This window comes from Peromyscus californicus, unplaced genomic scaffold, assembly GCF_007827085.1.
Source record: "Peromyscus californicus insignis strain IS unplaced genomic scaffold, ASM782708v3 Scaffold_13__1_contigs__length_99412109, whole genome shotgun sequence".
Lineage (NCBI taxonomy): Eukaryota > Metazoa > Chordata > Mammalia > Rodentia > Cricetidae > Peromyscus > Peromyscus californicus.
Window position 1 is genome coordinate 29,466,519 of NW_026294424.1, and position 27,713 is coordinate 29,494,231.

Sequence of the window (27,713 nt, forward strand, 5' to 3'; positions counted from 1 at the left end):
TCACATGGCATTACTTCATCTCTGTATTGCCCATCCTGCTTCCTCCACATCTGACTGGTGATTCTGTCTTTCTTCTTCCCAGAGTCCTCCCTGCCCCCAGAAGTCCACCTAACCTCTTCCTGCCTAGCTATTAGCCATTCAGCTTTTTATTACACCAGTCACAGCGATACATCTTCATACAGTGTACAGATATCCCAAAATATTCCCCCTTTTTTATCTAAATAAAAAGTAAAGTTTTAACTCTAACATAGTAAAACTCTATGCAATAAGAACAATTATCAGGTAAGAATTGCATTCACAATGTCTAGTCCATTTGTATTTGGTTCATTCAGAGAAAATATTATCTATCTTACCTTGATGAATTTAAAGTTTTATACCTAAACCATTTTCAATCATACCTTGTTTTACTATCCTAAAAATAGCTTTTTAGACCTTAAAGTGTCTTCCTAGATAAACAACTTAAGCTTTTATATTTTTCAACATTATAAACTTTACATCTCTTAAGTAAGTTTCTTTTTTGAATTTTGTAACAAGGAAAACTGTAACTATAAATATCTGGTCTTCAACACCATCAAAGACCCAAGAAGGAAATAATATTACCTGAGTAAACAGGAAGCGTAGAGCAAGCAACTTCCAAAACTATGTAAATGACAGAAACAGCTGGCTTTGAGCTTTCAAAAGCCAAGTCAGGTCCAGTAGTGCTCTCTCTCTCTCTCTCTCTCTCTCTCTCTCTCTCTCTCTCTCTCTCTATCTATCTATCTATCTCTATCTCTATCTCTATCTCTATCTCTATCTCTATCTCTATCTCCTGCCTGCAGATCTGGTTGTAGAACTCTCAGCTACTTCTCCAGCACTATGTCTGCCTGTGTGCCACCATGATAATAATGGATTAAACCTCTGAAACTATAAGCCACCCCCAAGTAAACATTTCCCCTTATAAAAGTTGCTGTGTTCATGATGTCTCTTCACAGCAATTGAAACCCTAACAAAGACACTCTGCTCTCTCTATTTTCTATCTCTGGTTATTCTCTCTTTTCTCACAGATAGCCCTGGCCATGTTCAGTCTACTTCTTTCTCTGCTCTGGACTCTTTCAGAGTCCTCTGGATATATCTACAATAAAAACCTTGGCCAAACTATGGAGTGGCCATGTTGGCAGTTTCTTTACTGCATCCCCTTTGCATACATCTGGCACCAAAACCCTCACATACAGTGGGCTATAATAACGACGCCATGGTAAAGGCAGTTTTTACCAAGTCTGGTAACTTGAGTTCACTCCCAAGACCCCACATGGTGGAATTATCCTGTGACCTCCTAAAGTCCTCTCTCTCTCTCTCTCTCTCTCTCTCTCTCTCTCTCTCTCTCTCTCTCTCTCTGTCACACACACACACACACACACACACACACACACACACACACACACACCAACTAAATGAATGAATAAATAAATATAAAGTAGAACACTGGTCCATGCCCTTCGGTTTCCTAGGTCATGCTCCTCGAATGTCCTCGAGGGAACTAGGACCCTATTCTTGTCGCACAAACTAGAAGAACAAAACTCATGCACCACAGGAGGGTAAGTCTCAGAAGGAAATTTTATTATTGGATTGTAGGGGAGAACTTTAGGAAAGATGGCAGATCCTCTCTCTCTATAGCAGGAGGGTTCCCTAGAAACAGAATACAACAGAAGTATCAGTCCACAGGCTTTTTATAGGACTTTTGCCAGACATTTTGGTGAGGCCTTAGAGGAGGTGACGAACTAGTTCATCTGACCAGCCCATATGTGAAGTGTGCATGTGGCCTCAGTTTTGATCATATCCTCACATAAGTTCCTAGGCAGGGCTGCTCACTTACAGGAGGAGAGAGCAAACTACACCTCCCTTCCAGCATTCCTGACCTCAGGCAAGAAGAGAACTACCAACAGGACAAAGGAGAGATGTTTCCACCTTCCAGTCTACAATAAGAGCCAAAAGCACTCACTGTTGGGGTCCCTGCTGCCTGGGCAATATCTACCCCCTGTTCTCATCAGTTTCTTATCATGCAAGGCATAAGCAATTGCATTAGGAAAAGTACTAAATATCTCCAAATAAAATACAGGCTACTCAGTTAAACTTGAATTTTAAATAAACCACTAATACCTTCTTAGAGCAAAGATGTCCCATAACACATATGTAAACTCTAAAAGAATTTATCTGAAACTTTTATTTAACTAGGTCTTATGATTTTATTTGCCACCTCCAGCCACCCTAATATTTGAAGAACAGTCTGGGCTATGATCTTCCTACTCTTTAAAATTATAGGGAAGTATGCTGAGACCACCAGACTGTTGTTGGTCTAAATGAAAAACATAATTTTTCTAAAGAAAAACTGCCCTCCCGAGTCTCTTGGAGCTAATAGGAACTACCCAGCTGTTCCAGCAGGGCTGTCATTACCAAGCTCAATAAAATGGATCCTAGTCAGCTCCAGGGGATTGAAAGCTGCAGCACTTTCTCACACAACAGTGAGAACTTGTCGGTTTTGTTTAGTAAACATAATGTCTGACTCCAGGTGCTCCCTTCTTTGTTTATATTTGGCTGTGCTGCCAGCCAGGGGTAAGGCCCATGGCTCCCTCCCTGGTCAGGCATCTTGTTAAAAAACAAGCAAACACAACAGGAAGTCCCTGGAGTAAAAACACAAGAATCCATGCAAAGCATCCTTGCTCCTGAGACCCACAAACATGTCCAAGCATTCACCTCACTTTGTGGGGAGAAGAGGAAGAGATGTGAGAGATCAAGCCACAGAGGAAAAGAAGAGAACTGAGAAGCAGAACAGACACCACTATCCACCGCTGAGACGCTGCTGACTCTGTAGCAGACCAGGGTCTGCGAGGGTCTGGCCTCCTTGAGCAGGAACAAGGGATTCTTCAGTCAAGAAAGATTCACCTTCTTTTGCAGCCCAGGGAGCTAGTGAGTAGCTTGACCTCTGCTGCATACCCACAACAGGTTGACACTCTGAGTAAGAAGGACTGATGTCATTCCCTAGACTTCCCTCCCTCTCCCCCAACCCCTGAGTGTAGCTAGAGTTTTCCTGCCTGGCCCACAGTCAGGACAAATCTCTGTCACCTGCCAGTCCCACAGCCGCTCAGACCCGACCAAGTAATCACAGAGACTTATATTGGTAACAAACTGTATGGCCGTGGCAGGCTTCTTGCTAACTGTTCTTATAGCTTAAATTAATCCATTTCTATTAATCTATACCTTGCTACGTGGCTCGTGGCTTACCGGCATCTTCACATGCTGTTTGTCATCATGGCGGCTGGCAGTGTCTCCCTGACTCAGCCTTCCACTTCCCAGCTTTATTCTCCTCCTTGTCCTGCCTATACTTCCTGCCTGGCCACTGGCCAATCAGTGATTTATTTGCCAACCAATCAGAGCAACACATTTGCCATACAGAACATCCCACAACACCTGACCCCTAGCTCTGACCCTGTCTTCCATCCCAGCAGCCTCAACACCAGCCCCACTCCGAATTTCCACCTTTGCAAATTGTCTCCTGCTAGAAATTTCATTTGCTATTCATGAGATGCTGATGTCTTATTGTGAACTGGTCCACACTGGAGTGGGCACGGGAATCTATACATATATGTACATATATACAAATCATACATTCACATAATCTGTCCATTTAATGTGGCTGCCTAACAAATTGAAAAGGAAAATTGACTTCCACCTTCTCCTCTTGTTAGGAAATGTCATCTGGTATCAGAAATACAGTAGTCTCTGTTTTTTAGAAAAAAAAGACTCTACTTTAATACTTAACACTATTTTCTCCAAGCTGCACATTAATGGATTGTTAGTGGATGCTTTATACTCATATACACATTTTCAAGTACTTATGATGTCGGTGTTCATAAAGCACTCACATAAAAGAGGGTGGTTAATGGTACTCTTTTTCACATTAAAAATACACGCACAAATGGATTGCAGCCCATACTTTCTAGTCCAGGCTCAAGAGGGGACTCCAGCAACATCTTCACACCAGCCAGTATCACACCCAGCAGACAGTTATGACCTCTTTGTGATGAGGAAGCATGGTCTTGCCCAGCACCATGACACTCTAAGTGGGACAAGTAGATCCACACGCAGGCCTAGGGTGGCCCACTCCAGGCTCCGAGGAGAAAACACTGGCCCACCTGGCACTTTGTGGTGCCAGGCACATGGGCACTACTATGGTGAAGAAATGTATGATGTGATCGGGAGAGAAAGAGACAAGATGGTTCATGTCCTGTGGACAGAGGCATGTCTGAAGAGGTGAAAGAGATGAGGAGAGGGATGAGGAAGGTGGCTTCATTGCCACTTAGGGCCACGGTGATGTCTGGGCCTGGGCTTCTGCTAGGACCCATGTCTGGGTTTACGGCTCTGATGTAACCACGGTCTGTGTTGATGTCTGAGACTCCTGATACCACCCAAGGCCAAGCACATAGGGCTCTACAGAGTTGGCTCCACCCCTCACTGGATGCAACACTAGGAAGAACTGGTCCTGCCCGTCACTGGCTGAAGCACGCAGGAGAGAGGGTCCTACACCTCACCTGGGCCACACAGTGGAGTTGACCCTGTTCGCAGGGGTATGGGTGAACCTGAGGGTGTGAGAATGGGAGAGCAGGTCACGCCCCTCTCACATGTCATGTGGTGGCGTGGGTGAGGTAAAGATGCCCTCCTCCCCTCACCCTTCACCACCTGCAGCAGGTGGGGGACCTGACCCAACCCCTCACCAGCTGCAGCACTCGGGAGAATGGGCCCTGCGCCTCACTGGGGCAGCACAGTAGAGTTGACCCTGTCAAGGGGCGCCGGTGAGCCAGCCCTGAGGGCATGAGAGGGGCAGAGCTGGTACCGCCTCCCTCATCTGCAGTGTGGTGGTGGAAGTGAGGAAAAGATGCCCTCCCCACTCCCCTCGTCCCTACAGCCTCGAGCTGGTGAGGGAGCAGACCCCTTTATCAGCTGCAACACTCACGAAAGCCGGCACTGGACCTCATCTGGTCCGCACAGCAGAGCTGACCCTGTTGATGACAACAGCACAGGTGAGCCAACCCCAAGAATGTGAATATGGAAGATCTAGCCCCACCCCTCATCTGCCATATGGCAGCATGGGCGGGAAAGAAATGCCCCCACACACACACACACACCATCAATGCGTGAGGCAGGTGGGAAAACTGGCCCTGAGGTCATAAGAACGGAGAGCAGTCCTTGCCGCCAATCAGCGGCAACACTTGGGAGAGCAGACAACGCACCTCACCTGGACAACACAATAGAACCATCCCTGTTGGCAGAGGTGTGGGTGAGCCAGCCCTGAAGCTGTGAGCGTAGAAGAACTGTCCCCACTACTCATCTGCCATGCGGCAATGTGGGTGGGGGAGAGATGCCCCCCTTACCCGTGACCCCCTCCCTCTTACCAGCTGCAACGCTCAGGAAAGCGGGCCCTGCTCCTCGCCTAGGCAGCACCGTAGAGCTGACCCTGTTGGCAGAGGTGCTGATGAGATAGCCCTGAGGGTGTGAGAATGGGACAACTGGCCAGACCCCTCTGGTCTGCCATGTGGTGGTGAGAGCGAGGGAAAGATGCCCTCCCCTCCCCTTGACCCTGCCACCTGTGGTGGGTGAGGGAGATGACCTCCCCCTTATCACCTGCAGCACTCGGGAAAGTGTACCCTGCACCTCGCCTGGGCATCATAGCAGAGCTGACCCTGTTGGTGGAGGTTTCGTGAGTATGGGAGAGCTGTCCCCATTGCTCAGCTGTCATATGGCTGCGTGGGCAGAGGATAGATGCTGCCCCCCAACCCCACATCAATGCCTGAGGCAGTTGGAAGAGCTGGCCCTGAGGTCGCAGCCCCTCATCAGCGGCAGCACTCAGGAGAGTGGCCCCTACAGCTCTCCTGGACAACGCAGTAGAGCTGGCCCTGAAGGTGCAGATGTAGGAGAACCAACCCTGAGGAAGTGAAAGCCTGAGAACTGGCCCCGCCCCTTGCTCATTGCTGCAAGGGGTAGCCTGGGAATGCTGAAGAGCTCCCCCTGGTGGCAAAGACGGGGTAGCAAATAGCTGACAGGCTGACCAACTCTGCAACTACCCACGCCCAAAAGCAGGGTTATGTGTTGGCCCACCCCAACATTCACCCCATCTGTGATCTGCTGGAGCACGGGGAGGGGCTTGCTTCTTCGGGATCCAGGGCTGCATCTCCGTGAAGCAAGGCAGCAAGGGCATGTCCAGGAAGAGTCCTAGTGAGGGCCCAGTGATGGTATAGCAGAGATCAGGGGCCTCAAACCCCAGTCCAATGATTCTTTGTGATGAATGCATGTAAAAAAGTATGGGTAAAGGGGTTTACTGCGTGACTCAATGTGTCACACTGCAGCGTCCGTGACGAGATTTTCCCCTTCTTCCTTTTTTTTTTTTTTCCTTTTTTTTCTCTATTTTATTTTGTTTAATTTGGGAGGGGAGAGATGGGTGGGACCAGGAGGTATGATGTGAAAGACACATGATAAACAGAAAGAAAGTTTAAAAAAAGAACACACACACAAATATAAATATGTATATGTATATATATATATATATATATATATATATATATATATATATATATATTTTTTAAAGATTTCTGGGCATGCTGGCATGCATCTATAATCCCAGCATTTGGGATCTGAGTGAGGTAGGAGGAGCATTAGTTCAAGGCCAAGCTAGGCTACATACAGCAAATTCTGTCGAAACTAAGACTTCTACCTTATGGACCAGACTTTTCCCAGGTTCCCACATGTAAGAGTACTCAATTTGGATGATGCATTTTTAGACATAGCAGCCTAAAGGGTTATAAAGAGTTATAGGGAATATAAGATCGAAGAACCAATTATGCTTAGACAACATGGTGATGATATGGTGTCTGGAATGGGCCAAGAGGTCTAATGCTGTACACCTAGGAAGCTATGGGTCAACACAAAACGGCTCACAGCGGAAATGCAGAAAACTCAAAAGCAAACAATGATATAATCAGTTACACACTGTTTGGGGCAGAACGTCGCTTTTGTGTGAGTTTCATGTAAACAGGGTCTTTGGGTCTAAAGCCTTCACCTTTGCTAGATGCCTGTGTGTGTTTATCTGTAGACCTGTGTGCCTGTCTGTAGCCTGTAAGTCAGTCTGTGCACGTGCCCATGCAGTCCGAGTGTGCAAAGTGTGTGCCTGCCTGCCAAATGTCCCTTTGTGGAATACATAAAGTATGCCTCATCTGCTTGTGACTCCCAACAGTCAACTCCTGGCTTTCTGTGACCCTCCTTCTCTCCCAGCACTGGGGTTGGACCTCACAGGGATCTGGTCTGTAGAGGTCAGCGTCAGTTATCTGTAGGCTTCCCACTCCTGTTCTCAGCAGGTGTCATGCCTGTCCACATGTTGCCTCTTGTAGGTGGACTGGAGTCAGTCATTCTTCAGCTTGGTGTCATCCTAGCCATTCACTCTTCCCATTCCTTCAAATTCATCCCCAGTAAGAAGCTCTTCTGACTCCACTGGAGTTAATATGAAGCTGCTGTGGATGTTTATAGTTTGTGTCCATTGCCCTGCGTCATTCTTAGAATATCCTGTCACAATCTGTACTTATCTATTCTTTTTCCACCATTATGAGGGCCTTAATTTCATGGATTTTTCTCTCAATACCACTGTATCTCCAGTGTTCAAAGTGCTAGATAATAATAGTAATAAATAAGTGAGCAGTTTGGCAATTTCACAAAAAGTTCCAGACACGATTACCACTTGATCCAGCAATCCCACTCACTCCTGGGTACATGACACAGTAATTGAAATCAGGGCTTCAAACAGAACATTAGCCCTAAACACCAGCATTCATATCAGCCTTGGTAAGGGCCAGAAAACAGGAAACAACCCAAATGCTCATGGGCAGATGAGTGACTCAACAAAGTATACAATGAAGGATTTTCTGATATAAAGTAAATCTTGTCACGTACTAAACTATAGATGAAATGTGAAGACATTTTACCAAGTCAAGAATAAAAAAGCAAATAGTGTATAATCCCCGTGATATTAGATCCAGGGAGTAGACAAATTCATAGAGATATTCACACTGAGATGTGTGGACATTACCAGGAACCAAAATGAGGAAGAATATGGAGTAAGTGCATAGTGTTTCTGTCTGGGCAAGATGAAAACCATTTGAAGTTGGGTGATGTTAGTCATTATTGGATGCAATAATGGATATACATTATGACTCTAAATTAACTCTAAAAATGGTCAGTTTTAACACACACACACACACACACACACACACACACACACACACACACACACTACATACTACATATACCACACCATCAAGGATAATTCTTCAACTCAGGTAATTCAATGTAATGAGTAAGATACATGTCCCATGAACCAGCTTCAGTTGAGAGTTCAATTAAGCCATTGGCTTCTCCTCTCTCACTTAGCTTCCTGATCTGCACTGTGGAGCTACTGAGGCAGTGACATCTGCAGGGCAGTGATTCTACCATCACAGGACCAGCCACCCCTTTGAAGTGTTCAAAACAAGATCAGCTGCGAAGCTGAGGAGTAGATGGAAGACAGATCCTGTGGCATGGCTTCCTGTGGGCTCTGTCCATTTAAAACCCAACAAAACTCTTCAGCCTGCAGCAGAGGTTGGACAGACAACCCTTGCTGAACTAGACCCTCTGCACACCTCTTCAGAGAAACTTTGGAACTTGAGAGTACACGATAGTTTCTTCTATTGCTTTACATTGTTCATATCTGTGTTGATCTAATAATCAACATGGTGCTTTGTGTTGCCCAAAGCATCACATTCTGCTTCTTCCCCAAACATTTGTCTAAAACACTAGTGAGGTACTTATTCATAAACCAGTGTCAACTTTTCAGACTTTAGTCGACTTCCTTGTGGCCCTTGATGATGCTGAATCCTATCTCCTTCAAGCTCTCCCCCACCTGGCTTTTTGATTAACACTCAATTTTTTCATAAAGTTCTTTTCAATGGCTCCTGTCTACACTAAATCCTTTTTTACTGAACTCCACATGCAATACTAAATCCAACGTTCTCTTATCTGGTGTGACAATGTACTGCCTTGTAGCCTTTGTATTTTGTTGGTACTATGAATTTACTGCCCTAATTTCTACGTGTGACTCAATTTAACAAACATAGTTTGAGCTCTTTGTGTGTTAGGAAGGCATGAGAGAAGATCTGAAGACACTATCTCTGAGTCCATAGATGTATAATCTAGGAGGAATTTCAAAAGTATTTTATAGCATACAAAAATGCACATTTAAAAAAAGATATGAATTCAAAAGAGGGAAAGCATCATCCACTTGAGGTGGAGCAGAATCAAACTGAGAACAAGAGTTTCTGGAAGTCAACAAAGTAGGGTGAGGGTATCAGGAAGGATGAACCCCAAGGAGACAAGTTATCTGTACATCAGCTGTCCCTTCCCACTTGAAGACTTTCTTGTAGGTTAAAAATGCAGAAGGGCTAAGCTTTCTTTCAATAAGAGGATGCTTTCTTACCTTGCTGCATTAGGTTGGAGCTGGACAAAAATACGTAAGTCTATGAGTAGGATTTTGGCTGCAAAGTAAAGAACTCATATCCAGAGTCTGTTGACTGCCTTAAGAAAGTATACGATGCCTCATAGAATAGAAATTTAGACATATACAGAAAGCTCTTCTGACAAGAGATGCGTAGCTGTATCTCCTGAGAGTGAAGTGCTATGCAGATCTACCCTCTTGATGCCAGATTATAGGCCTGGTAACTCCAAGACCACAGTTCCTGGGACTAACTAGCACTTTGGGAGATTTGCAATCACATTAAAACTTGAAAGCCATATACCAGAGAGCTGCCAACTTTTTTCCAACCCTAAGACTCTAAATCAAAAGGGAAATTTACCTAGCATGTGCAAAGTCCTTTAGTTCCAGCACTCCTAGCATAGGGAGATGGGAAGGTGGGGAGGGAAGGTGTGGAGGGGAGAGTAAGGGCGGGGAGGGGAAAGAGATCACAGCACAACTAGCAATGGCATTGCAGATGACATCTTTGCTACCTCTTTAAAAGACATTCCCCAAATCTGCCCATGGGCTTTCAGAAACTCGGTACCTTTGTGCCTATACTGTGGTCAAAGGCATCAAATTTAAGGATAAGGAGATCCAGAAAGTTTCACACACAAGGCTTTCTAAGTTATCTGCCATTATAGACATATCCATTTCCTATGTGCTCTATTCCAATATGCCGAGAATACCAAGTGATGAGTTTTCATTTCATATCAGAGCAACAACAAACATCCAATCACAACTAAAGGTTCAATGACTGGTTTTGGTCCAACTCTAAGAAAAAGCCCAGCTTCTGGGAGCCTGTAGTCCTAATAATCGACATATGAGGTCCTAGTGCATATAAAAGACTATCCAAGTATAGTTGCCTTTGCTGAATACCAAAAGGAAAGCAAAGGACTTGTACAATCTCTTTCCAGCCTCCCAACCCCCACCCACATTGTATTCTGCACACATACTGAAGCATTAGCATCGGCTGATTTGGAAGGAATATTGGAAATGAAGTGATAGCAGAGTAAATGTCAATGCATTCAGTGTGACACCGTGAGCACCAGATCTTAAACAGCTTCATCATTGTGGCATTTACTGTGTCCTGAAATAATATTAATCCCACTGTTGTCCCTCTTGATGGAATCATCCATGAATATGGTTTATGGGCCTGGCCAAAGTGATAATAGGTTAAAAGAACAGCCTATCCAGTGTTCCACTAAATTAAGGTTGCTCCATGGAATTTAATGAAACAAGTGCTGCATGGGGCTTTCAAAGGACGTTCTTGTAATTCATGTCTATTTAGGGCTCCCGATAACCAGAAACCTAATTTCTTAGAATAAAATAGCCTTTTGTAAAGCCTGGTCACATAGAAAAAGAAGAAGGAAAAACTTTAAAGGGCAATAGTCAGCCCTTTGTTATTTCAAAGTCAAAGTTTAAGCAAGAAGAAAAGTTAGATGGGAATAAGAAGACATTTTGAATAAAACCAAAAAGGAAAATTAATCAAATCCTTATGAAGTTCTGCAGCTGGGTCCTAAAATAAGGACCTTGCGCTAGCCACTCCCTCTAACAACACAACTAGAGAAATAGAAACATGTTGGAATACAGAAGATGTACTAGATATGCTGAGACTTGAAGAAGTTATTCAGTGCTGAGAACTGCAGAGAGAAGGAAACACTCTTGTACATGTATTCCCATTCTACTTGCCAAAAGCTAAACATAAGGTGTTAAACCTTCTCTAAGAAAGCCAGAGCCCCAAACAGGGAGAATAGGACCATTCATTGTCCTGCCAAAGGCTGGGCCAAAATATCAAACAAAACCAGGTATTTATCTCTCATAGGTAGAATGGTGCACTTATGTTTTAGGGTAAAGGCAACTTCCCCATCAGGATTCACTGAGTTCTTCCTAAACTATCATTTTTATTTTTCTCTATCATCAGTGACTTTGTATTTCTTTGTTAGAGTGTAGGTCACAAACTCAAATACCAACAAGAGCCCGTCAAATAACTAAAAGGAGTGATAGAAGGGAGTAAATAAACTAGAGAATAGCTGGGATGGTCATAACAAGAGAATGCTTGTCCCATTGACAAGGAGAGACCAGTGAGCTTGGGGCCACTGGACTGTGCAACTATGGTGTTGCTATATCTGAGGATTTTTGAGAATCCAGAAACCTAAAATTTTTACATAAAATAATCTAGCTTTTAATGTAGCCTAATACTGCTTTACATGACATTATGCCAGTGGGCTGTGGTCCCAACTCAGCTTACAAATCAAGAATTTGACAATCATGTTCAAACAATGATATTTAGGGTTCAAAGCACTAGACTAGAAAAGAGAAAACAATATTCTATATTTAGCCCACTGTCTGTCTGCATTTGGCCAATGCTTAGTAGGTTTTCAGTTATCTTTGGTTTTTCTAGACTAATCTTTGTGAAGGGTCTGAGTCAGACTTATTTCTTCTGAGTCAGACTCCAGGGTAGAAAAGGAGGAGTTTGTTTAGTAATCCAGGATCTCTTGGGTGCCATTTTCTGTGGGTCTACTCCTCTAATGGCTAAACTCTGCTCAGAGACACCCTTTTACATTAGAATTCATCCCCACCCTGCCCCTCTCTCTTCTTTTCTCAATAATTTCTTTGTTATTGCTCAAAACAAAACTGGGTTAGCAGTCCATTAGGGCCCACTTTACTTAAATTCAGAAACCACATGAGTAATGTAGTCAACACAAGCTTCCAGGTTAGCCTCCCCAGCTTCCAGCCCAAGCATGGCAGGATAACCCAGTTTTTCTGTTTCTAAACATGTAAAAAGATATAGGCTATGCATAGACAAGACTCAGGTACTTTTTCTTTTAAGAAGGTGTCCCTTTTTAAGCAAGTATAAAACCATAGCAAAGCAAGCAGTAACCCCAGTGTGCTGGATAGTTTCATGTCAATTTGGCACATGCTAATGTCATCCGAGAAGTAAGGACCTTAATTAAGAAAATGCCTCTATAAGATCAGGTTGTAGGCAGGCCTATAAGGCATTTTCTTAATTAGTGATGGATTGGGGAGGGTCCAGCCCATTGTGGGTGGTGCCATAACTGGAACAGTGGTCCTGGGTTCTATAAGAAAGTAGGTTGAGCAAGTCATGATGAGCAAGCCACAAAGCAGCACCCTTCCATGGCCTCTGCATCAGGTTCTTGCCTTGTTTGAGTCCTTGTCCTGGACTTCCTTTGATGGTGAACAGTGATGCAAAAATGTAAGTCAAATAACCCATTTCCTCCCCAAGTTGCTTTTTGGCCATGGTGTTTCAGCACAGCAATAGAAACCCTAAGACATCCAGAACAGTGAGGCAGTGGCAAAACTTGCAGCAGCCACGCACCTCTTTAGTGTGGAAGAACACAACCCCTAGTTGTCTGAATTCTCCAGGAAAAAGTGAAGAGTGAAAAGCAAGCCCTTATTAATTCATTGCCAAGTCCAAGCACATTATTCGGCTTACACAAAGAGTCTTCACCCCTCCCTCTCATTATCTTCTTCTTTCATGAGGAAATTCAGTGGGTACCGAGTTTAGGTCTTTTTCATCTGTTAATTCTGTGTGCCTAGACATGAGATAAATAGAAATAGAAATATCTCACACAGCATTATCACTGAGCCTTGATCATAAATAGAGCTCAATCAACATTTAGGGAAGGGAATGACATAAAAAATTATCTATCAACATATGAAAGTCAAACTCAGCCACAGAGATAATTACACTGCATTAAAGACAAAGTCAGAAACAGAAAGATTTGTATATCATAATCAAATAACAGATACATGATAGTTAATCTGAACTGTCAGCTTGATGAGATCTAAAGTCACCTGGGAGACAGACCTCTATGCATGCCTGTGGGGAATTGCCTTGGTTAGGTTAATTAAATTGAGAAGACCAGCTCACTGTGGGTAGCACCATTCCCTGGGATGAAATCCTGAACTATACAAGAAGGAGCAACTAAGTAGAATATAAGCATCCATTACTGTCAGCCTTTGGGATAGAAAAGCCCTAGCATAATATACTCAGTGAGCCATTCTTATGGAAGCTCGGAAGACAAGAATACTCAGAAAAATGCAGACAGTGTAAGATAATGAGCTGAGCTTCCAAACTGGAATAATGCTGGAAATGAAAAAATATTAAAACAAATAAAAACCTCAGTGGAAAGCCTCACCAATGTAATGGAACATATAGAAAACAGAATCATGAATGAAAGATGCAGTAGAAGAATCATTTAATAAAGGTCATATGAAAAAAGAAATATGAACAAAGCATGGAAGAGCTTTGATATGCCATAAAAAGACCCAACCTTTGGATTATGAACACCAAAGAACAATACCATAGCAAAGGCACGGAGAATATTTTCAATAAAATCATCGAAGAAAATTTCACAAGCCTAGAGAAAGAGAAGAAATCTCTCAAATAATACATTAATGATGCAACTGGAGGCTTTGGAAAAACAAAAACAAACAACACTCAAAAGCAGTACATAGAGAAAATCAAAATCTGGACCTCATTCAATGAAATAGAAATGAAAACCAGTGAAACTAAGAGTCAGTTTTATGAAAAGATGAACCTATGGCCAATGTAACAAAAAGAAAAAGGCTTGAATTAATAAAATTAGAGATAAGAAGGGAGAGATTACAACAGACACTGAGGAAATTCAGGGAATAATAAAGACATACTTTAAAAGTTTGTGTACCACTAAAATGGAAATTCTAAAAGAATGAATGAATTGCTAAACACATATTAACTACCAAAGTTAAGTCAAGATGAAGTAAATAATTTAAACAGACCCAATAACAATGAATAGTGTTTAAACAGTAATTAAAGAGCTGGAGAGATTGTTCAGAAGTTAAGAGTGTTTGCTGCTCTTCTGAAGGACCAGAGTTCAGTTCCCAGAATCCACATTGATTATCTCACAACCACCTGTGACTCTATTTCCAGGCCACCAGATGCACTCTTCTAATTTCTACCTGCACACACTCACACAGATATGCACATATACATATAAGTAAAAATAAATCTTTAAAAATAGTAATTAAAAGTCTTCATAGTAAAACAATCTCACAGCCAGATAGATTCAGCACAGAATTCTACCAGACCTTCAATGAACTAACACTAAGATTCCTAAAATGATTCCATATAGAAAAGAGGGACTCTTCCAAATTCTTTCAGAGCCAGTATTACTTTAATATCAAAGCCAGGTGTGTACGAGGGAGAAATAGAATGAGTATTATAGGCCAATCTCTGTGGTGAATATAGACTCAAAATTTTCTGAATAAAATACTTGCAAGGCAAAATCAAGAATAAATTTAAAAGATCCTTGACCATGATCAAGTTGGCTTCATTCCAGAGATGCAGGGATGGTCCAATACATGGAAATCAATCAATGAAATCCACCACATATATAGACTCGAGGACAGAAATCATATAATCATCTTATTAGATGCAGAAAAAGATCTTTGACAAAAATCTAGCACTCTTTCACAATAAAAGTTCTAGAGAATATAGGGATTTAGGAGACATATCTCAACATAATAAAGACAATATACAACAAACCCATGGCCAAAATCATGCTAAATGCCTCAATAACTTGAAGCACTTCCACTAAAATCAGGAATAAGAAGGATGTCAATTCCTTCCTGTTCTAGATAGTACTTTAAGCCTCATCTACAGCAGCAAGACAAAAGAAGGAAATAAATAGGATGCAAACAGGAAAGGAAGAAGTCAACATATCCTTATTTTCAAATGACATGATCCTGTAAATAAAACACCCTAAAGATCCCACTAGAAATTCCTGAATTCTGACACATTTAGAAAAGTATCAGGATATAAAATTAACACATAAAATTAGGTATGTGTGCCCTGAGAAACCACCCATGCTCCTGTAGATCATGCCACGCTCATGCACATGGAAGTAGCACTAAATGAACTCAGCAAGTGTCTTAGTATGCTTTGTATTGCTTTGATAAGACCCTGACCAAAACCAACTTGGAGAGGAAATGGTTTATTCCACCTTATACTTCCAGGAAAGTGAGGGCAGAAACCCAAACAGGAACCAGGAAACAGGAACTGAAGTGAAGGCTGTAACGGAATGCTGCTGTTTTCATTAGACTCAAGATGTAGAACATTTTGTCACCCTAAAGTTGACATCATGTCCCTTTGCCTTTGATGATCTCTTCCTACTTCAAGCCTTGAGTCATCACTGGTATCTGTCATTTTTGTTTTTCGTTTTCCTATATTTCATCTAACTGAATTCATACAATTATGGAATTATTTATTTCTGTCTTCTTTCAGTTGATGAACAGCTTTTAAGATTCATCCATGTAGTGTATGCAATGTTAATTATTCTTTTTTTATTATTGAGTTGTGTTCCAGTGTGTTTGTGTGTGTTATGATATACACCATACATAATACATTTATCTAAGTACTAGTTTACTGTTTGATGGATATTTGGATTATTTATAGCTGTTTACTTATTATGAATACAACAGTTATAAAATGTTCAGATGCAGAGTCTTGTGCAGGCACGTGCTTTTATTTCCCTTGCGCAAATATTTGAGGGGGATTTCTGTGTGGCATGGTAAGGGTTGCTAACCAGAATGTTTTCAACAATGGCTGGCTCATTTTGCAATCCTGCCAGCAGTGTATGAGAGAGGTGCAGTGTACCACAGTCTCACCAACCAAAAATATCGCCAGGCTTTTTTATTCTAGCCATTCCAGGAGAGGACAGTGATACTTTATGGTGGTTTAATTGGATGTCTCTACTGACTGATGACACTGAATGTCTCCTGGCATGCTCACTGACCTTATACCAGCTCTTGGTTCAAATGTTTTATTCGCTTAAAGAAATGAAGTCATTGTCTTCTTATTGAGTTGTTTTAAGATGTAGTCTAGAGAAAAGTCCTTCATGAGATTCTTTTAAAGACTGGTTCTTCCATCTGTGCTTTTTCTAAACAATATATGTTGAAGGTCAAATATTTTAATTTGATGAACTTTAATTTATAGTGATTTATTTTACTCTCTATCTTGTATATGTTTTATTTTTAAAAACTTCACCTAAATCAAGGTCATATTTTTCATTACTGCTCTGGGGAACTTTTAGTTTTATCTCTTATGTTTAGATTTATCACACTTTCTGAGAATAATGGAGGTCAGCTGGGCCTGCGTCCCTTCTGCAGCAATCGTGACTCAGGATTCCCATCCCTGTTCCCGATCATACCAAGACTATAGTTCTCCCTCACCCTCTCCTTCTCCTCTCCCTCTCTTTCTCAGTCTCTTTTCTGTTTATATTCTGATCTGTGCTCTTGAAATACTCACACTTCCCTACATTGATTCTGAGCCTCTCTGGGTCGATGATTGTGTTCAGTCTATTAATTTTTCTTACGATGCTTTCTCTTTTTCTTTCCTGACAACATTTCACTGCAGTCTCATCCTCATTCCTCCAAAATCTCCAACATGGGAATTATTTCTTCTGGGAGATGTCCCCCACCATTTTAAAGCCTCCTATCATGACCAAAATAAGTGTATCTTACATGCCCCTTCATCCCCAGGTCTGAATAAGATGGTAATTAAAACCATCTCTTTTGTTATTTTTATTGCTCAGGGTACTTGCTATCATAGCTGCACAAAAAGATGATTAATCAGTATTCATGGATCTATGTTGAATTCCGTTAATATATTCTGTATTAAGTATAAGCAGACTGAGAGGTCTTGGGAATAGAAGAAACAAGAGGTAGATCCCATCTCCAGATTTAAATTCTGCCTGAGGCAGGAGCCTCAGAACTGACTTGCTGAAGCCCATGGCCTCCTTTTATACTTCATAGATAGTGGAAGCCGAACTGTGTGGGCTGTGTCCAAAAGAAAAGGACATGGTGACCACCAATACTGAGTGGGCTTCTCCGGGAATGCATCTATAACAACAGTGCATTTGCCTCTGGTGCTAAACACATGTCCACACTTTCATCATGTGTTACAGAAGTGCACTGGGTCTCATCGCGTCTGCCACCTCATATCCGCTTCCTCCCCGCCTTCCCCCATTACAAGGTCCAGGTGTAATCATTGTTCTTCTGCTTAAGAAATAAAGTGGAAGCTGAGAAGATGGCTTAATGTGTGAGAGCTGATTGCTGCTCAAGCTTGAGGACGTGAGTTTAAATACCCAGCACACATGCCAAAGGTCCTGTGTATGCCTGTAACCTCAGCACTGCGGGCGTTAACTCCAGAGTCAATGAGAAACTTCATCTCAAAAGTGGTAAACAGGACACCTGACATCTTCCTCTGGCCTCTGCACATGTACAGGGGTGCATACACCTGCATGCATGTGTGCATACACCACCCATACCTACTCCACCCACATACATTAACACAAATAAAAAGAAGTAAATACAAATTTCAAGTTATTCGTGACACTTGCTACAGACCTAAGAGAGTTCTTACAGAAGGAAGACATCAACCAGGAGAGGGGTGGGATAAGGAATTTGTTCAGATAATCATAGTCGATTAGACACAAAAAGAGCGTAGCTGCTGGCTAAGCCAAGTTAAAAGGGCTCTCCATGAAATTCGGTGAAACAGTGAATCACAGAACTCCAAAAGTCAAGGCATGCTCAGGAAGAAAATTCATAGTAGCCTAACTTAGGTTAGTCAAAAAGAAAATCTGACACTCCCAGGATTGGGGCAGGGGGAGCAGACACCCTTTTGCTGTATGCGTAAGCATGTGCATGCGCACGTGTGTGTGCGTACACAGACACACACACTTTCTACATCTGCTTATTTCTTTCCACTTGTCTTCTTATTTCCTCTTTGCAAGCTCTCCTCTTTCCTTTCTACTGTGCCTTTCTGTAGAAACAGGTCCCGAATGTAATATCCCAGGGTCTCACAGAAAGTGTACGTTAAGGGATGAGCAAGGAGTTGGAGGCATAAGGACTGGCTTTAAATAACATAGTGAACAACATACACTGTTTAGCCTTGTCAAACCGTTACTTGGCTACTATGATCCCCAGTCAATGGCCCCTCGGTCATATTGTTCAGACCTTTAGAAGTTGTTTAACAAAGTGTTGAATGAGGTAACATTCAACAGGCGACAAACGCTTGACTACCTAATGCAGCCCCAGAGAGCTGGTCCGGTGGCAGTGTTTGATGTAATGCTTTGTACCGCCTTCCCAAGATCCCGAGAGCAAGAGGTCTCCCTGCCTGTCACTTCCTATCTTGGCAAATAGTGAGCCTGGGATGAGAAGGACACAATCACCCTTAGCAAGGAGGCCTGGCCAGCTAAAGGGGGGCCTTTCAGAGGAAGCATCACTGAGCAGGGACACCTGAGAGTAAAGCCAGTAGGGAGAGAAAAAATTCATCATTTATATGGAGTTTTATTCTCTCCCCTTCCTTGTCTCCAAAGGGTTTGTTCTCTCTCTCTATCTCTGTCTCTCTCTGTCTCTGTCTCTCTCTCTCTCTATCTCTATCTATCTATCTATCTATCTATCTATCTATCTATCTATCTCTCTGTGTGTGTGTCTCTCTCTCTGTCTCTCTCTCTCTGTCTCTCTCTCTCTCTCTCTCGGCCTTGAGGGGAGAAGGCAGAGGTGGTAATGAGAGTAGACTTTTTCTAAGGGCTGAAATATGAAGCCAATTACTAAGGGGCAGATTTCCAGCAAATTGGCTTCTGATAGCTCACATTTATCTGCTTTAGATTTGCATAGACAGATGGGAAGAGAGGCTTTCTGCTTTGATCCAGGTAACAAAGGCAGAATCCACTCAGCAGGAGGTGAACAACTTAACTCAACTTACCTGCAACCTTGTGTCCAGAGTTCAGCAATTACAGGCAATAAGGAACAAATCATGCCAAACACTGGTTTAAAGAAAGGAAAGAAAAAAATCTAAAAAGAAAAAAATCCTTTTCCCTTGGATGATGTGTGAACTCCAGCAGAGGTAGCCAGGACAGTTACACAACAATTGAATCCTATAAACCTTTTGCAATGGCAAGATATTTTTTCCCCAGTGGATAAGCATAGGGAAGGAAATACAATTTTCTCCCTATTCTATGTAGTATTTAGTGGAATCAACTTCTGTAACAAAAGAAAGATTTGCAGAGGAGGAGAGGGGATAAAGCAAACAAATTTAATAACATGGACACCTCAGATATATAATAGAGACACCCAGGAAATAAAGAATAAATAATCCCAAAGAGGTAGTTCTGAACTCAGGTTTATATGCAATCATGCTTATTTGGAATGACATGTCCTGGTCTCTGTCAGCCTCAAACACTTTCCATATTCCTCCTTTCTCTTAGTTTCTGGCCTTTATCCTATGTTCAAATACTTACGTCCAGGAAGGGACTACGTACCCAGCAACCAGAGGTGCCCCCCCAGAACTCCTGAGAAAACAGAAATTATACACCTGCACCTTGCTGATGAAAACAATGAAGTCTAGTCGTTAGTAAAATGAATCCTTACCTACAACACCATCTCACATGATTCAATAATAAAAGACAAGAAAACAACCCAAGTGAACATGGGCAAAGGATTTGATACACAAACAACCAGTAAAGAACAAGAAACAAGACCTAGTTCACACTTGGAATCCCAGACCTCCAAAGGTTCTGGCAGGAAGACCACAGGCTTGAAAGCAGGGTAGACTACATAGGAAAACCTATTTTGTTTCACAAAAACAGCAACAACAAAACCATAAAGTGGTAGAATCAGCATGTGTAGCTATTTCTTTCTTTTTTTAATAAATATTTTTATTTTATAATTAATTTGTTTACATATCAGCCACGGATTCCCCTGTCCTCCTTCCTCCCACCCTCAGCCCTCCCCTACCCAATCCACCCCCCCAGTCCTACCTCCTTCAAGGCAAGGACTCCCCTGGGGAGCCAGCCCAGCCTGGTAGATTCAGTTGAGGCAGGTCCAGTCCCCTCCTCCCTACACCAAGGCTGAGCAAAGTATCTCAGCATAGGCCCTAGGTTCCAAAAAGCCAGCTCATGCACTAAGGACAGGTCTCGGTCCCACTGCCTGGGGGCCTCCTAAACAGTTCAAGCTAATCAACTGTCTCACTTATCCAGAGGGCCTGGTCCAGTTCCATGGGGGCTCCTCAGCTATTAGATCACAGTTCATGGCTATTTGTCCCTGTGCTTTTTCCAATCATGGTCTCAATATCTCCTGCTCATATAATCCCTCCTCTCTCTCGCCGATTGGACTCCTGGAGCTCCACTTGGGGCTTGGCCATGGATCTCTGCATCCGTTTCCATCAGTCACTGGATGAGAGTTCTATCATGACAGTTAGGGTGTTCAACCATCCAATCACCAGAGCAGGTCAGCTCAGGCACTCTCTCGACCATTGCCAACACCCCCCTCACCTCCAGTTTGCTCATGTAGATCTCATCCATTTCTCTGTCGTTGGGCGATCCCTGTGTCTTTCTCAGGGTCCTCTTTACTAAGTAGCCTCCATGGTGCACTCTGGTTATCCTTTGTTTTACATCTAGTATCCACTTATGAGTGAGTACATACCATGGTTGTCCTTCTGAGTCTGGGTTACCTCACTTCTCTCTTCAGGAAAGTGGGTGACAGCAACAATTGCTGGGGAGAATAGACTTTCTGAACAGCTAAGCTACCTAAAGTTGTTCCCAGAGCTCCATGGACGCAGACTTCATGAGTTGCTGCCCATGCTAGGGTGAGCTTTCTTTATGCTTTAAGTTTTAATTACTGTACTTAGGAAATCTATAAAACAAAACAAAACAAAAGTGCCTCTAAGCTATAAGCCCTACTTGCCCAAGGACAGACAACTTCCTGAAATGCTGGGGGCTGTTCATGTAAGATAACAAGCCACAAGTTTTCACTTCTGTAAATAAGGTTGTCCCAATTGCATAGGATGTGCTTGATCACACATAGATGAGACGTACATACATAGGAAGTATGTCAAAATGTATGCTTGCCCCTGATTGGACAAAGGCAGGAAGTATGTAGCCTTGTGGGTTTTGCCTTTATAAACCCCTGTCTAATGGGACTGAGTGTCATCTAGGAATCCCAGATAAGGACCTGGCCAGTGTCCATCTTCCTGGCCAATATTTAATAAAGCTTGCTTCAAATTTACTCAAAAATTGTGGTAGTGGTCTTATTTTCACCCCATGGGATTAATACTCCCCATAGTCCTGCAAGTAACCCCAATAAACTCACTGAATTTTTTTGTTTGGTTTGGTTTGCTTTGCTTTGCTTTGGTTTTGAGCTAACTTAGGTAGAGTAATTTCTTTGGACTCATCTAGGTGTCCTATGGAATATTTATATTTCCATAAATATTCAAATGTAGATGGTAAACACAGCGGTATGCCCATAACAGGCTGATAAAGGGATAAAAAGTAAATTGATCATTGCTGAGAAGTAAGGAAAGGAGTTCATGGAGAGTGATTGCTAGTAGTTATAGGTTCTCAATATTCTAAAAGTTATTCATTAATAATTGCACAGCTTTGTGAATATATTTAAAGTATCATTGAGTTGTATCTTTATAAAGTAGACTAGTTGTGTGGTATATAAATTATAGCACACTAAAGCTTTTTTAAAAAGTAAAATATTTTTTCTTTTGAGACAAGCTCTCATGCAGCCCAAGGTGACCTCAAACTTTCTATGTGTCTTAGGATGACCTTGAATTCCTGATCTTTCTGCTTCTACCTCCTGAGTGCTAGGATTATATATGCACCACCATGCCCAGTTTTATGTGGTGTTGGGCTCTGAACACAGACCCTCGTGGATGGAAGGATGTCAACAATTGAGCCACACTCTCCATCCAAGAAGAGAACAGTTGTTGTGGTTATAGACTATATATATATATATTTGTTTTACATTTCTAGGAATACCATAACAAATTGCCACAAATTTGGTGAACTAAACAAGGAAGATCTATGGTCTCACAGTCCTGGGAGCTAGAAGTCAGGGCTCCTTTAGAAAACTGTAAAGAAGAGTCTCTTTTGCCAGGCGGTGGTGGCACATGCCTTTAATCCCAGCACTCAGGAGGCAGAGCCAGGCAGATCTCTGTGAGTTCAAGGCCAGCCTGGTCTACAGAGTGAGATCCAGGATAGGCACCAAACCTACAGAGAGAAACCTGTCTCAAAAAAAAAAAGAAAAAAAGGAAGAGTCTCTCTTCCATGCCTTTCCCTAACTTCCGGTGTTTTTCCAGAAATCATGGACATTCCTTGGTTTGTAGGAACATCTGTCTCCATCTGGTTTCTGCATTGCACTGGTCATATTGTGTGAAGAACCACCCCAATCAAGTCTTTTATTATTATTATTTTATTATCTCTGTAAAGGCCCTATTTCAAATAAATTCAGTTCAGCAATTTGGAGGCACTGTAGAATAGGACTTCAACATATAAATCTGAGGGGAGGCTCGGGAGGCAGAGCCAGGCGGATCTCTGTGAGTTCGAGGCCAGCCTGGTCTCCAAAGCGAGTTCCAGGAAAGGCGCAAAGCTACACAGAGAAACCCTGTCTCGAAAAACCAAAAAAAAAAAAAAAAAAAAAAAAAAAAAAAAATCTGAGGGGAGGGACACAGTTCTATATAGAACAGACTCATGCAGAAGAATAATATACAGTCGACTTAGATATAGTATCTGTCAGCTTACAATTCACCAGGAGATTATGAAGTACAGCACTATAACCTAGAATTTTAAATACCCGTGGTGTTTTTCAGTCTCTAAGCCATTCATAAGCTTTCAGCAAAGCAGAAAAGATCATTATGAATAACCCAATAATTAAAATGTCATGGTTTCACCTTACCCCCAGTGTATAGAGAAGTGTCTAGGTCAGAGTGAACCAGAGATCTTGAACAACTTTGATGGTTACCAAAGATGGGACTTTCTGACAAGTTATGGTTTTATTTCTTCAACCAGTGCAAACTTTAGTACAGTCATCCATGTATAACTTTTAACGATGATTTTATTGCACTTTTTGAGAAATCAGCACTCTGACAATAATCAGTTCATCTCCAGGCTTTGCAAGTTACTACAAAATCACTTCTCAAGTTTCCACTCAGAAAACATCTATGACGGGTCTCCAAATGGTTTGCATCATGACATATACAGAGACAGAGATGGAAAACTGTCTGGGTTTTCTCATTAGTAACCTGTAGACTGAGTTACATATTTGTCAATGGTCTCAGCTTTCAGTACAGTTGGAGGCCCATCAATCAACACTCCATCAACTACAAGTCCACCATGAGTGTCTTTGATCATTTACCCAAGCATGTGGTTCCAGCATCATTCTCCATGTGTTCTATGAAGTAAAAAGGGTTGGGCATAGTGGTCTAGACAGAGAGTCAGCAAACTATGGCCCACACCAAATCCAACCATCTACCAATTTTTAATATAGCAAATTAAGGAGTGCTTGGGAAAATACTTAGTAATTGAAAAAAAACATGTAAAGTTGATGAAATGCACACAAACTTCAGCATCCACAAATGAAATTTTATTGAAGTATAGCCACACTTGCTCACACCAGTGTTCTCTGTGGATGTTCTTAAAGCTGCAGCAGCACAGTTGAGCACAGCAAGAGACACCATATAACCCCCAACGTCTAAAATATTGAAGGTGGCCCCTTACAAATGAAATTTGCTTCTCAGACACGACTCTGTTCACATGCAGCCATCAGAGGACATTGTTTAAATGCTGATGCTCATCAGATAACTATGGGATAGCACTTGAGATCTGACTTTTCTGTTATTAGAAGAATGAACTTTCCCTCTATCCACTTAGGTTGGACTGAGGAAGTAGACCTTCAAAATAACTTGAAATAGGTAATCTAGAGAAAAAGACAAACATTTGTACTTGCATAGGAGTTACTTGTTCACCGAATGCCTGGATATTAATGTTTCTGTATCAATTTAACATGGTATAGTTGATCTTTCTCATTGGACTGCTGGCTCCCCAAAAGCCACATGGCTTTTTATCTCTCTTCCATTCTGTATGTTTGACTTCCTCAGTGTACCCCTGGCATCTAGGTTCATCCCCCTGAGTTCCTCTCTCTCCTGGAAGTCCCGCCTAACCTCTACTGCCTGTCTATTGGCCATTTAGCTTTTTATTAAACCAATCACAGCAATACATCCTTACACAGTGTACAAATACCCTGCGACAAAAGGGAATGACTAGAGTGTTTCAGGAAAATGTAGAAGGTTCTATTGGTTTCTTGTTTTCACTTTTTTTTTTCATTTTTTGTGACAGTGGAATGGGTAGTTAGTCTTTAAATTTGCAGGGACTCCCTTGGAAATAAAAATCGGGGGTATTTCAGGGAGGCTTTGCAAGTTAGAACAAGCAAATTCAGAAAAGATTTCAAATGTTCTTGCTCTAAAATAATCTTTATGCTAAGATGGTGGGCCCTCTCCCACCAAGTTCCCACATGAAACCATATCCAAGGGTTATAACTTGAGACATGAGGGTCCATAGACCCATCTCAGAGCCCATCTCCTGATGCTGCCATTCTCCCTTGCTCTGTGAGAAGAATACATGATAAATATTGACATTCTTGCAAAGGATGACAGATCGGCATAAAGGCAGTCCAGGGAACATAGTCCCATCAACCCTGTCACTTACAAAGCAATTGTTCCTCCTGATGCCTTCAGCAAACCTCCACAGACTTAGGGCTCCCCAGGCAAGCAGCATCAACACCCTAACTACCATGAGAAAGGACATAGTACTGGCCATCAGGCCATGGCCTGCTGGAGTGTTCATGCCCTCAGGACTTCTTTAGCCTATGATAGTCACCAGATCCTGTCTGTCCACACCCCGATATTGTCCCTATGCAGAGCTGAGTCCCACTGGCTAAGCCAGTCCTGTCTCATTTCTGTCATAAGCATCATATCCTGTTAATCTCAAAAAAGAAAATCAACTTAAAATGATATCCTCGTATCAAACTCTTCAGTACTTTCTGATACTAGAATCTCTGGTTTTGTACCTGCAAGCTTCTGTGGTACTCAGGTAAATTCGGGAGTAACGTTGGAGCCTTTCAGGAAAGCTGCAAGCTCTTTCCCCATAATCCTGAGATTTACAGTGTTAATTTAAATCCCTGAGACATCTGTGACTTTACAGCACCTCAGCCAATTTTTCCGCAAGGAGCTGTATGGGTTCTGTAAGGAATTCACTGCTGGATCAATATTAGCTGTAAAGAAAGAGTTGTACCCAGAAGTCAAAGTATGCACCTTACTAAACCTTGCTCCAGCCATTCTGTGTCATAGCAAAGATGCTTAAAGAGAAGCAGTGGGGCTAGAAAACTGGGGTATGCACACTCACCCACTTCCTCAGGAAGGGAGAAAATGAAACACTCCGTGTTTGCTTTAATCTGAAAATGTGCCTCCTCTATGACATATGACAACTATAGGCGAAAATTATAGTTTCCCCAATAATGGGGAGAGGAAGAAATCGTGAGTCTCCAGAGCAAAACTGTCTTTTTTTTAACAACAACAACAAAAAAAAAATAGGATGCCCAATATGGTAGCCACTGGTCAAACATGGCCTTTGAGTACTTGAAATGTGACCAGCAAGGTGGAGGAACTGAAGTTTCCACTTTAATTAATTTTCATCTAAATAGCCTCACATAGCCACTGATCCCTGCTCCCAGAATGCAGCTTAAGGCAAGCCATTACATTCCCATGGATTTTCATTTCTATTTTGGAGAATTTGAGCATGGATGCTATGGTTTGGATATGATTCGAGCATGTCCCCCAAGGTATCATGTGCTGGTACCAAAACTGCACCAAATGTCCATGACAAACGTGGACAGCCATTAGGTCTTGGGGGCCTTGCCCTCAGAAGAGACAAAGCTAGCTTCATGGAGTGGAGTCATTGCCACAAGAACTGAAATTCTACGGAGCCTGGCCCCTTCCCTGAACATATCTCCTGCCTATACTGCTTGTCACACCCTCCACCAGTGCGATGCCATCTGTCATGAGGCTCCATCAGAGCCAAACAGATGCTCTTACCATGCCCTCACACCTCCAGAACTGTCTGCTAACCATAAATCTCCTTTCTTTACAGTTTCTCCACATCGGGTATTTCGTCACAGCAAAAGAAACCCACCTATGACAGTGGAAATATGAAGTGTGTATGGTTTCGTGAAGTTATTTCACTCTATAAGCCAAGAATAAACAACACAGCAGTTGGCTTTGTAGTCGGGGTTGTTTTCAGATCTTTGATCAAACTTAGAAACTGCCTGCCTTCATCTTCCCATCCTACATTAATGACCCAGCATGAGTGGAAGCCACTTCCAGCACATAATCTAAATGCGTGACCGGCGCCTGCTTCCTGGCTGGTTCCACCACCTGCTCTTCTAATAACACAAGGAAAGAAACAACATTAATTTTCTCTTGTTCGTTTTGGCAATAATAAACTCTTAGTAACCCGAACCACAATCTCTATATTGCCCTAAAGGCTACTTTACCTGCACACGGACCAGAATCCCCCCCGTGTGGGGTCACGGAGCACAGTTGGGTAGAGGAACTGATGGTGCCCCAATACTCATATGACACAGCTCCTCTCCAGGGAGACAGACTCTGCAATCCTTAGTTAATTTAGGAGCAGCAGGCCACTGCCTCCTACAAGGTTTGAAAAGACCTGGCAAGATCAATTACAGAAATGATTAGCATGCAAATGGCACCAGCAGGCTGCAGGCAAGAACTCTCCGAATAAGGACTGCAGAGGCCAGCCCTGTCAGATGCAGCTCACTCGGCTAGAAACAGCAGAAAAGTCATTAGCCTCTTTATGGATGGAAAACATATTTCTCCCACCACATCAAGCATGATACTGATATTCTGGAATCCTTTAATCAAAGGCTGGAGACTGGAAAGTCAAAACTTAACAAACAAAATGAAAGAATGATTACCATTCTGTGAAAAAGACCATGTATCTCTAGCACCTAATGTATTCATCTCCCTGGTATCTTCTTGCTTACACTTCTTAAGTCTTCATCTGACGCAAAGCTGTGGATCTCAGACATGGGACAGTCTCTGCTATCAACTTAAACCAATATTCCCACAGTCCCAGGCTGGCTATTGAAAATAAGGAAGCTGTAATCAATTCTCCATTAGTCTAAACTGACTCAAGCTGAAGAAGACCCCTACTCTGTCCTGGGACTTTCTGAGACTGCAGAATAATTGTGATCCGAAAGGAGAGTGTGTTTTTGCTTTTAATACTAA

At 42.3% G+C, this 27,713-nt stretch overlaps 1 long non-coding RNA gene across 1 annotated transcript in view; it reads right to left on the bottom strand.

Moving 5' to 3' along the window:
• Nucleotides 1-27,107, bottom strand: part of LOC128108339 (uncharacterized) — a 43,567-nt gene extending 16,460 nt beyond the window's left edge. Inside the window, exon 1 of the long non-coding RNA XR_008217440.1 lies at nt 26,960-27,107. This is a non-coding gene — a long non-coding RNA (uncharacterized LOC128108339). The remainder of the gene's footprint in view (nt 1-26,959) is intronic.
• Nucleotides 27,108-27,713: the final 606 nt, after the last annotated feature.